We start from the raw sequence: 8,752 nt of genomic DNA on the forward strand, positions 1-8,752 counted from the left end.
CCTTTTATCAGTTCCTGGGCCACCCCCTGATATTAGAGGGCGACCAACTATGCGAGCACATCCAGAGAGGGAGGCTATCACGCATCTACTATGCATACCGAGGCAAGATTTCACCCGTGCCGCTGCAAAAAGAAAAGTGTGGATCATGCGCACCAACATGACCATTTTTACATGGATATGGATGACGTTGCTATTTAGTAACATTCTGCCCGGCGACCACAATGCCAATCTCCCCTTGCAGATGTATCGGTTGGTCTGTGTCGTCATGACATAGGTAAGTATGCACATGGTTCAATTGATTTCTGATGTCATCTATTGTTTGCAGGGATCGCGCCCATAAGACGCCCAGTGGACCCGGAGAAGTCCAACAGGGCCCTGGGGTTTCCAGCTCTGGTTACGGGCCTCTGTAGTCCTACAGGGAGCCCAGTGGACCCGGAGAAGTCCAACAGGGCCCTGGGGTTTCCAGCTCTGGTTACGAGCCTCTGTAGTCCTACAGGGAGCCCGTTCCCCCCGGCAAGGTCACGTCATCATAGGTAAGTATGCACATCGCTCAACTGATTTCTGATTTCATCTATTGTTTGCAGGGATCGCGCCTGCAAGACACCCAGTGGACCCGAAGAAGTCCAACAGGGTCTTGGAGTTGTCAAGCTCTAATTACGGGTCTCTGTCAGTTCTACGGAGTACCTGCCACCTCCAGCAAGGGCATCAGGCCCCCTACTAATCGAGCTTTCATCAAGAAGTACTGCGTCTCCAGGCAGGCGCAGGGCGAAACACCACAGTAGCCTGGGGATGGCCGGCAGCGGCCAACAGATGCACCGCCATCACCTCTAGAGTTCACCTCATCTCATCCACAAAAAAGGTTAGAGCGTTGCTTACGACCCATGGCCGAGCAATAGGCGACCAAGTCTAGAGCCAAAGGTAAGCAAAGTACTAGGTCCGTGACCGACAAGCCATCAAGCGTCCAGCTCAAGACATTAAAGAAGCGCTACTAGGAGGCAACCTAGTACCTTTTGAATCTCTGCTTGTTATTTGATCACCTTTGTTTCTTAAGTCATAGCAGGACACACCTAGTTGCTCATGATCCTAGGAATTTAAATAAAACAAGCACAAGCTCGGAAGGTAGTCATACCTCACAAAATATATATGTATGTTTAGGTAGAAAGATACCTTGGATATGCATGTATGTAGGAAAAATACTTCACAAAATATATATATGTATGTTTAGGTAGCAGGATACCTTGGATATGCATGTATATAGCAAAAATATCTCACAAAACATATATATGTATGTTTAGGTAGCAAGATACCTTGGACACGCATGTATATAGCAAAATACCTCACAAAAATATACGTATGTTTAGGTAGCAAAATACTTCATGAAAAAAAAAGAGCAAAGAGAGCAAGCAAGAAAAGAATAAGAAGGGAGAAAAAATAAATAAATAATAGAAAATAAAAAATAATAAAGGTTGTCTAGCTAAAGAACAACATGCTTGTGAAAAGAGATAATTTCCAACTTTTCTTTGAAAGATTTTACTGATCTTAACCAGTTTTTGAAAATGTGTGTACACACCTGAAGAGTGAATGCTGTGAAAATTTTCCGAATGCCCAAAATGGACTCGGATGAATGCATGATTTGATAAAAGAACATATTTTGGAAACACTGGGTTGACTTAAAATAGGGAAAATGAATCCTGAGCCCTAGTGTCATATGACCATAAAAACTTGATGCTTGAGTGTCCACATGGGTGCATGCATGACCAGTTTTGCATAAAATTTCCTAATCATCATTGTTGCATGTGTATCATGGAAATAATGTAGGACATCCCCTTTATCCCCGAACCGCTGGCCAAACCCTGACATATATCATGACCAGCCGTTCTACAAGCCTTGAGCCAGAATTCCAACTTACCATAAACCTTGACCCAGGGTGAGAATGTCAATCCTTGCCCTCGGAAGAAAACACAAAAAGAAAAGAAAATTCCCAAACCAAGAAAGGGAGAAGACACAAAAAAAAGAAAGAAAATTCCCAATGAAAGAGTGGGAGAAAGCAAAAATGAAAGAAAAAATTCTTGATCAAGGATCGGAAGAAAACAGAAGAAACATGCAGAAAGGTCTTTAGACCAGACAATATCTGAACAATACAGAATTGTCACCAAATAAACAAAAAAAATAAAGGAAACCATGACCTAAAGTGGTCATCTCCCTTTGATTGCCAACCAAAATCTTATGCGCTATCAACTTTCTCGCCCCGCACTAAACAAAAACAGAAAAGGAAAAGGCCCAAAAACACTCAAAGCCAAATTTCCCACCAAAAGAACCCATTCCCAAGGAAAGTCCTATTGATCCATGATCACGCATGTAATCTTTGATTTGATAGGAAATGATTTGCAAAATCAAGTCATGACATATCTATGGTTCGGAATTAGGATAAAACACTTACCTGTGTGAGATTGATACACTTTGAGTGATTTTCTTCTATTTTTGTTGAACCCAGTGCTTCCACTAAATGGTCATTTAGAAATGAAATGCTAATATCCAAAATCTCATTTACTGTTATGAGAAAATTTCATCAGCATACTCTCATTCCCCGATAGACGCATCATTTTTCATCCAAAAAACATTTGATGCTCTGATCAGTTGGAAGTTTTTTGTCTCTTTACTAAAGCATGTTCGCATTTTAGTGAAGAAAACGTTGAGACTATTTTTAGTCTCACAGTTATCAAGAACTACGTAGGTCTGAGTTCCTCATCACAAATTGAGGATACGTAGGAGCAAAAGCCCTGCTTTTTTCGACCACCCCACTTTTTGTTACCGGGTCCCAAGAGACTGGGGGCATGCGGAGCCACATGACCGTGGGATCCCCAAATTCGTATGTTCCATCATTTATCATTTGTATGCTATCTTTTGTTTAACTGAGGGACTAACGTTTGTTTTGTTTTGACTGACTTTTATTTTGTACATACATATCATTTGAGTTGTTACGTCGGTACTTGTTTCGTTGTTGTCAATAATGTTTGTTGAAATTCCGGAACCGTGTAGAGTTTTTCATTTAGAAACCTCGTCCTAAAAAATAAAATGAACCAAAAATCCTAATAAAAAGAAAGAAGCGTTGTGAATAAAAGTCATGTTCGTAAAGAAAAGAAAAAGGTTTTTATTTATATATATGTGTAAAAGGAAAGTGTGTATAAAAGGATTTTTGTGTGTAAATGATGCGTGGAAAGGAATTCTTGTGTGTGTGAGCAACGAGTGTATATGAAGAAACTTTTGTATGAACCATAAGTGTGTGTGGGGAAAAATAAAAAGATCTTTGAATGTAAATAGGGTTTGACCGTGTGACGTAAAGAGAGAGAGTTCCAATGCGTGTACAGAAAACGTTTGTCATGTATAAGAATGTAGATGTACAAAGAAAAGATTTCTTCATAGAGGACCATAGGTGTATAATTTTGTGAATATATAAAGATGAAACAAAAAGGAAAAAGAGAGAAGGACCTTGAAGGTCGACATGTTATAGTTAAGAAGTATAAATCATTCGTAAAGAGCAAACGTATCTTCTGGAAACAAGGGACTGATGCTAAGAGTTTATTTTCCGGAATAAATCGAGATAAGAATGGATGAATTCATTGAACTGATGAAAGAACATAATTTGGAAACGTTGGGTCTGTTTGTGTAAATTCCCAACTGTAGTATCACAATGCCATAAACAGGATGCTTGAGTGCCCACCTGGCTGTAGCCATGACTAATTTTGCACGTTGTTTTCAAATCATCATTGTCACGCGTGCCTTATGGAATAATATGGAAGTTCAACCTGAAATCGACACCTTGACACCCAAATTTGATTCGCCCCAGATATCAAGATTGGGTTCCCACGATAAAAGACCCCATTGAAACACAACCTTAGACCTTTTTGAACATTGGCCTATAAAAAAGGAATCCTCATTCTTTCCCCCGAAGCAAAGGACAGCGGAATCTCTTCAAGGGAGAGCGAATAGAATGCTAAAACCCGATTTCCCAAAGAAAGGGATGGGGAAGGAGAAGTAAAAAAAAAAAAAAAAGAAAGAAGAAATGGAAAGAAAGAAAAAGAAAAAGATGAAAATAAAGAAAAGAACAAAAGAAAGGAAAGAAGGATTCCCGATCAAAGATCGAAAGGAAGTAAAAAGGGAAAAGAGGCAATTCTCGATCAATGAAAGAAAGAGAACGGAAGATCTTCAGACCAGATAAATTTTCAGCAAGGTAAGGAACTGCCGGCAAAGGAAGACCCATTTTTGGTGTCTCTTCCCTTCAGATTGCCATTCAAGGTCGTTCTCGACTGGCGATATCCCACCCCACCTGAACAAAGAGGAAAAGACCGAAACACCCAGCTTCCTCTCCAAAAACACTACCCTCGAGAAAATCCTATTGGTCTGTGATCGTACGTTTGATCTTTGATTCGATAGGAAGCCGTGTGCAAAATAGAGTCATGGTGCAGTTATGGTTTGGGAATAGGATAAAACACTTGCCTGTGTGAGTTTTATACACTATGAGTGATTTATTTTCAGCTTAGCCCGATGTTTCCCCTGCATGTTCATTTAAAAGCTAAAAGTTGACATCCTGCCATTCATTCTCGGTTACACGAAAGATTACCATTACAAAAAGTATATTGTTTCTCTAAGATATGGTGCTCTCGCGAATGATTTATTTTTCTTTGCAAAAAGCATGTTTGCCTTTAGGTGGAAAAACCCGGTGGACCGTTCGGTCCTGCCAACAAACCACCTTTTTTGGAGCCCCATGAATGTCATTGCCTAGCGTTGTTCATGTGTCCTCCACCTTCGAGTTTGGAGCTATGCTTCATGATTGCCTAAGTGTGGACCCACAAGTGCAATCCTCCATTCTCCCCCCTTTTTTCGGAGCCCCATGAATGTTATTGCCTAGCGCTGTTCATGTGTCCTCCACCTTCGAGTTTGGAGCTATGTTTCATGATTGCCTAAGTACGGACCCTCAAGGCAATCCTCCATTCTCCCCCTTTTTCGGAGCTCCATGAATGTTATTGCCTAGCGCTGTTCATGTGTCCTCCACCTTCGAGTTTGGAGCTATGTTTCATGATTGCCTAAGTGCGGACCCTCAAGGCAATCCTTCATTCTCCCCCTTTTTCGGAGCCCCATGAATGTTATTGCCTAGCGTTGTTCATGTGTCCTCCACCTTCGAGTTTGGAGCTATGTTTCATGATTGCCTAAGTGTGGACCCTCAAGGCAATCCTCCATTCTCCCCCTTTTTCAAGCCCCATGAATGTTATTGCTAGCGTGTTCATGTGTCCTCCACCTTCGAGTTTGGAGCTATGTTTCATGATTGCCTAAGTGCAGACCTCAAGGCAATCCTCCATTCTCCCCCTTTTTCGGTGCCCCATGAATGTTATTGCCTAGCGCTGTTCATGTGTCCTCCACCTTCGAGTTTGGAGCTATGTTTCATGATTGCCTAAGTGCGGACCCTCAAGGCAATCCTCCATTCTCCCCCTTTTTCCGGAGCCCCATGAATGTTATTGTTTAGCGCTGTTCATGTGTCCTCCACCTTCGAGTTTGGAGCTATGTTTCATGATTGCCTAAGTGCGGACCCTCAAGGCAATCCTCCATTCTCCCCCCCTTTTTTTCGGAGCCCCATGAATTTTATTGCCTAGCGCTATTCATGTGTCCTCCACCTTCGAGTTTGGAGCTATGTTTCATGATTGCCTAAGTGCGGACCCTCAAGGCAATCCTCCATTCTCCACCTTTTTCGGAGCCCCATGAATGTCATTGCCTAGCGCTGTTCATGTGTCCTCCATTATCAAGCGCGGAGCCTCTGGTGACTGGGAAGTATGTTCTTTTGTTGTTTTCCGGATCGGTTCCTTCGCCAAACATGTGTATATATGTATATGTATATTATATTCGTTGTTCTTGTTGTTGTTTGTATTTTGTTTTGTGTTGTACAGCAAAAAAGAAGGAGTAGAGACGAGAATCGTCATCACGGAAAGGGCAGGATGGACGAAATCAGTGTCTTATCTTTGCTTTCCTCTTATCTCCGATGAGAGGTAAGTAAAGAGGGGCAACTGTCATACCCTAATTTCGTCCGGGGATTATAATTTGATGATATACAACCATTGATTGGCCGCTTCGAGATATTTGGCACCCTTTGTTGCACAATATGTGAAGTCCCGAGACGTGCCGAAAATCAAAAGGAAGCAGGCTTACGCGATCCGTGAAAATTCCGTGATGTGACGGAAATCGAAAGGAGGTATTTTTCGCAATCCGTGAGTTTTCGTAACTTCTTCGAAAGCTAAAAAAGGAGTAAATACATAATCCGTAAGGACTCGTAACCTTGCGGAAGGAAAATAAGTATCGTTACAAAATTCGTAAATTTTCGTAATGTTACGGAAAAAGAATTACCAAAAAAGCTAGAGGGGTGCATTTAGTAAAAATGGGGGTACAAATAGCAATCAGGCCCACTTGAGCCTTCCAGATTCTTCCTCCAGAAGGTTGTTGCTTCTGGAGGAAGCAACCTTGCTCGCCTGGGCGAGCTGGGTGGCAAGCTCCTCCCCTATTTTGCTATAAATTGGGGGAGGAGTGAAGGGAGAAGGGGTTCATCCTTCTTGGCACTTCTTATTCTCTCGAAATTGCTGAGGAAAATTATTTCCGTGAAGAAAATCCAAGCCGAGGCGCTTCCGTAACGTTTCCGTGAGTAATTACGCGAAGATTCTCGACCGTTCTTCAACATTCATCGTTCATTCTTCGTTTTCTTCAGTCATCAACGGGTAAGTACTTCAAACCGAGCCTTTTAATTCATTCTATGTACCCGTGGTGGTCCACATTTTGTTTCATGTATTTTTATTCTCGTTTTCATTCGCTTTCTATACCCCCTTTTGACGTGCTTAAGTCATTTATTTAAGTCATTTCTCGCCTAATCCAAAAATAAAATAAATTTCCACCGATCATTTAAATTGTAGTATTCGTTAATTTCTGTTAAAATGAATTCCGACCGTTCGGTCGTGCCATAACCACGTTGGAAATCAAAAAAGAGGTAAAATAATAATATAATAATAAAAAAATACCTTTTAGTAAAATAAAGCGAAAAATCAATCGGACATTTTCTCTTTGGGATTTCTCATTCTTAATTGAATTGACTAATAACTAAAGCGAAACTAAGGCTAAAATCAACTCGCCTAGTCAAGCTCGTCCACAAAAAATAGGGTTTTGAAAGTTTATCATTTCGGTTTCTTACCAAGTAAATGGATCATTTTTAAGGTCCAACGCCTTAAAATTATCACCCTTCAAGTAAAAAGAATCACTTGATTCACGCACGTGAAAGAACTACGTAGGTCTGATTTCCTCTTCGATGGAGGGTACGTAGGAGCAAAAGCCCCGCTTTTGTCGACCTCAAAAAATAAAAAGAAATAAAAGTTAAGATAACACAATTTCCACAATTCTGAAAAATAGGTTGTTGTCCTTTGAGACAAACGTGAGAGGTGCTAATACCTTCCTCAAACGTAAATACAACTCCCGAACTTAGAATTTTCATTTTGACCGGTTTCCTTCGGTTTTCCCGACGTTTTCCACAAATAAACGTTGGTGGCGACTCCGCGCATCTTTCCTCCTTTGGGAAGCGCACCCGTGAGCCTCGCCCGCGAAGGGCACATTGCGACACCACCTTTCAAGACAACATGTTGTTTTCTACCAAGACCATGAAGAGATTGATGATGTACTATCTAAGCCAAGCATCTTCGATTCAAAGTTCACTTATTGGATGAACACAAATAAAAGCTTTGTTGAAGCAAGAAATCTTACTTATGCTCAATTGGTTTCTAAGTTTGTCTATGTTAAAAAAAAATACTGGAAACCTAGGAAAAAAGGATACACTATTGGCATGCTAATATAGGTTTCACCAACTGCAGGAGAATTATTCTACTTGATGATGCTTACTGCTTGCAAAGGCCCAACCTCATTCGAAGATATCAAGACAATTACTAATGTTCAATATCCTACATATAGAGAAGCATGTTTCACCATGAGGTTTTTACAAGATGATAAAGAATTTGTGGAAGCAATCAAAGAAGCAAAGGACTGGGGCACATGACATTATCTAAGAAAGTTTGACAACAAACTTAGAATTTGATGCTTTCAAGTACTATGAACAAACCTGAAGAAGTTTGGCAACAAACTTGGAATTGGTTAGCTAATGGTATTGACTATCATCCCAGAAAATCAATAGGAGATGCAAGTGGGTAAAATTGTATTTTTATATTAATGCTCATGAATAATAATCATAATCTAACCAAATACTTTTTGCCTATTAGAGATCCATCTTAATGACAATCATATGAAAAATTTAACATTGCTCGAAATTGAACAACTATTGCAAGTCAATCAAAAGACACTTAGAGACTATCCTTCATTTTCTTTCCCTGAAGGGGAGATTGGCTAAACCAATTAGGCAATTGACTGATATTATTAGAACTCGACTACAATACTGATGAGCTTAAATCAAAATTTCTACATCTTTTTGCTGCACACTAGCAGGTAATCTACATAACCATATCTTATCTTCATATCTCACCAGCAATTATTTTATACACTAATTATAGCATATACAAAAAAAATGAATTATACACTTGACTACATCATAAAAATTCAATTATTCTGCATTAGCCATTTACATTTAACATGCTTCTCTTCGTTCTTTTAACTTGGAAATTTGATATCTCCTTAACTACATTCCCTTTGTTTTTTAGATTAAAGGCTCATATTGTTT

The sequence above is a fragment of the Glycine max genome, chromosome 18 (assembly GCF_000004515.6).
Source record: "Glycine max cultivar Williams 82 chromosome 18, Glycine_max_v4.0, whole genome shotgun sequence".
NCBI lineage: Eukaryota > Viridiplantae > Streptophyta > Magnoliopsida > Fabales > Fabaceae > Glycine > Glycine max.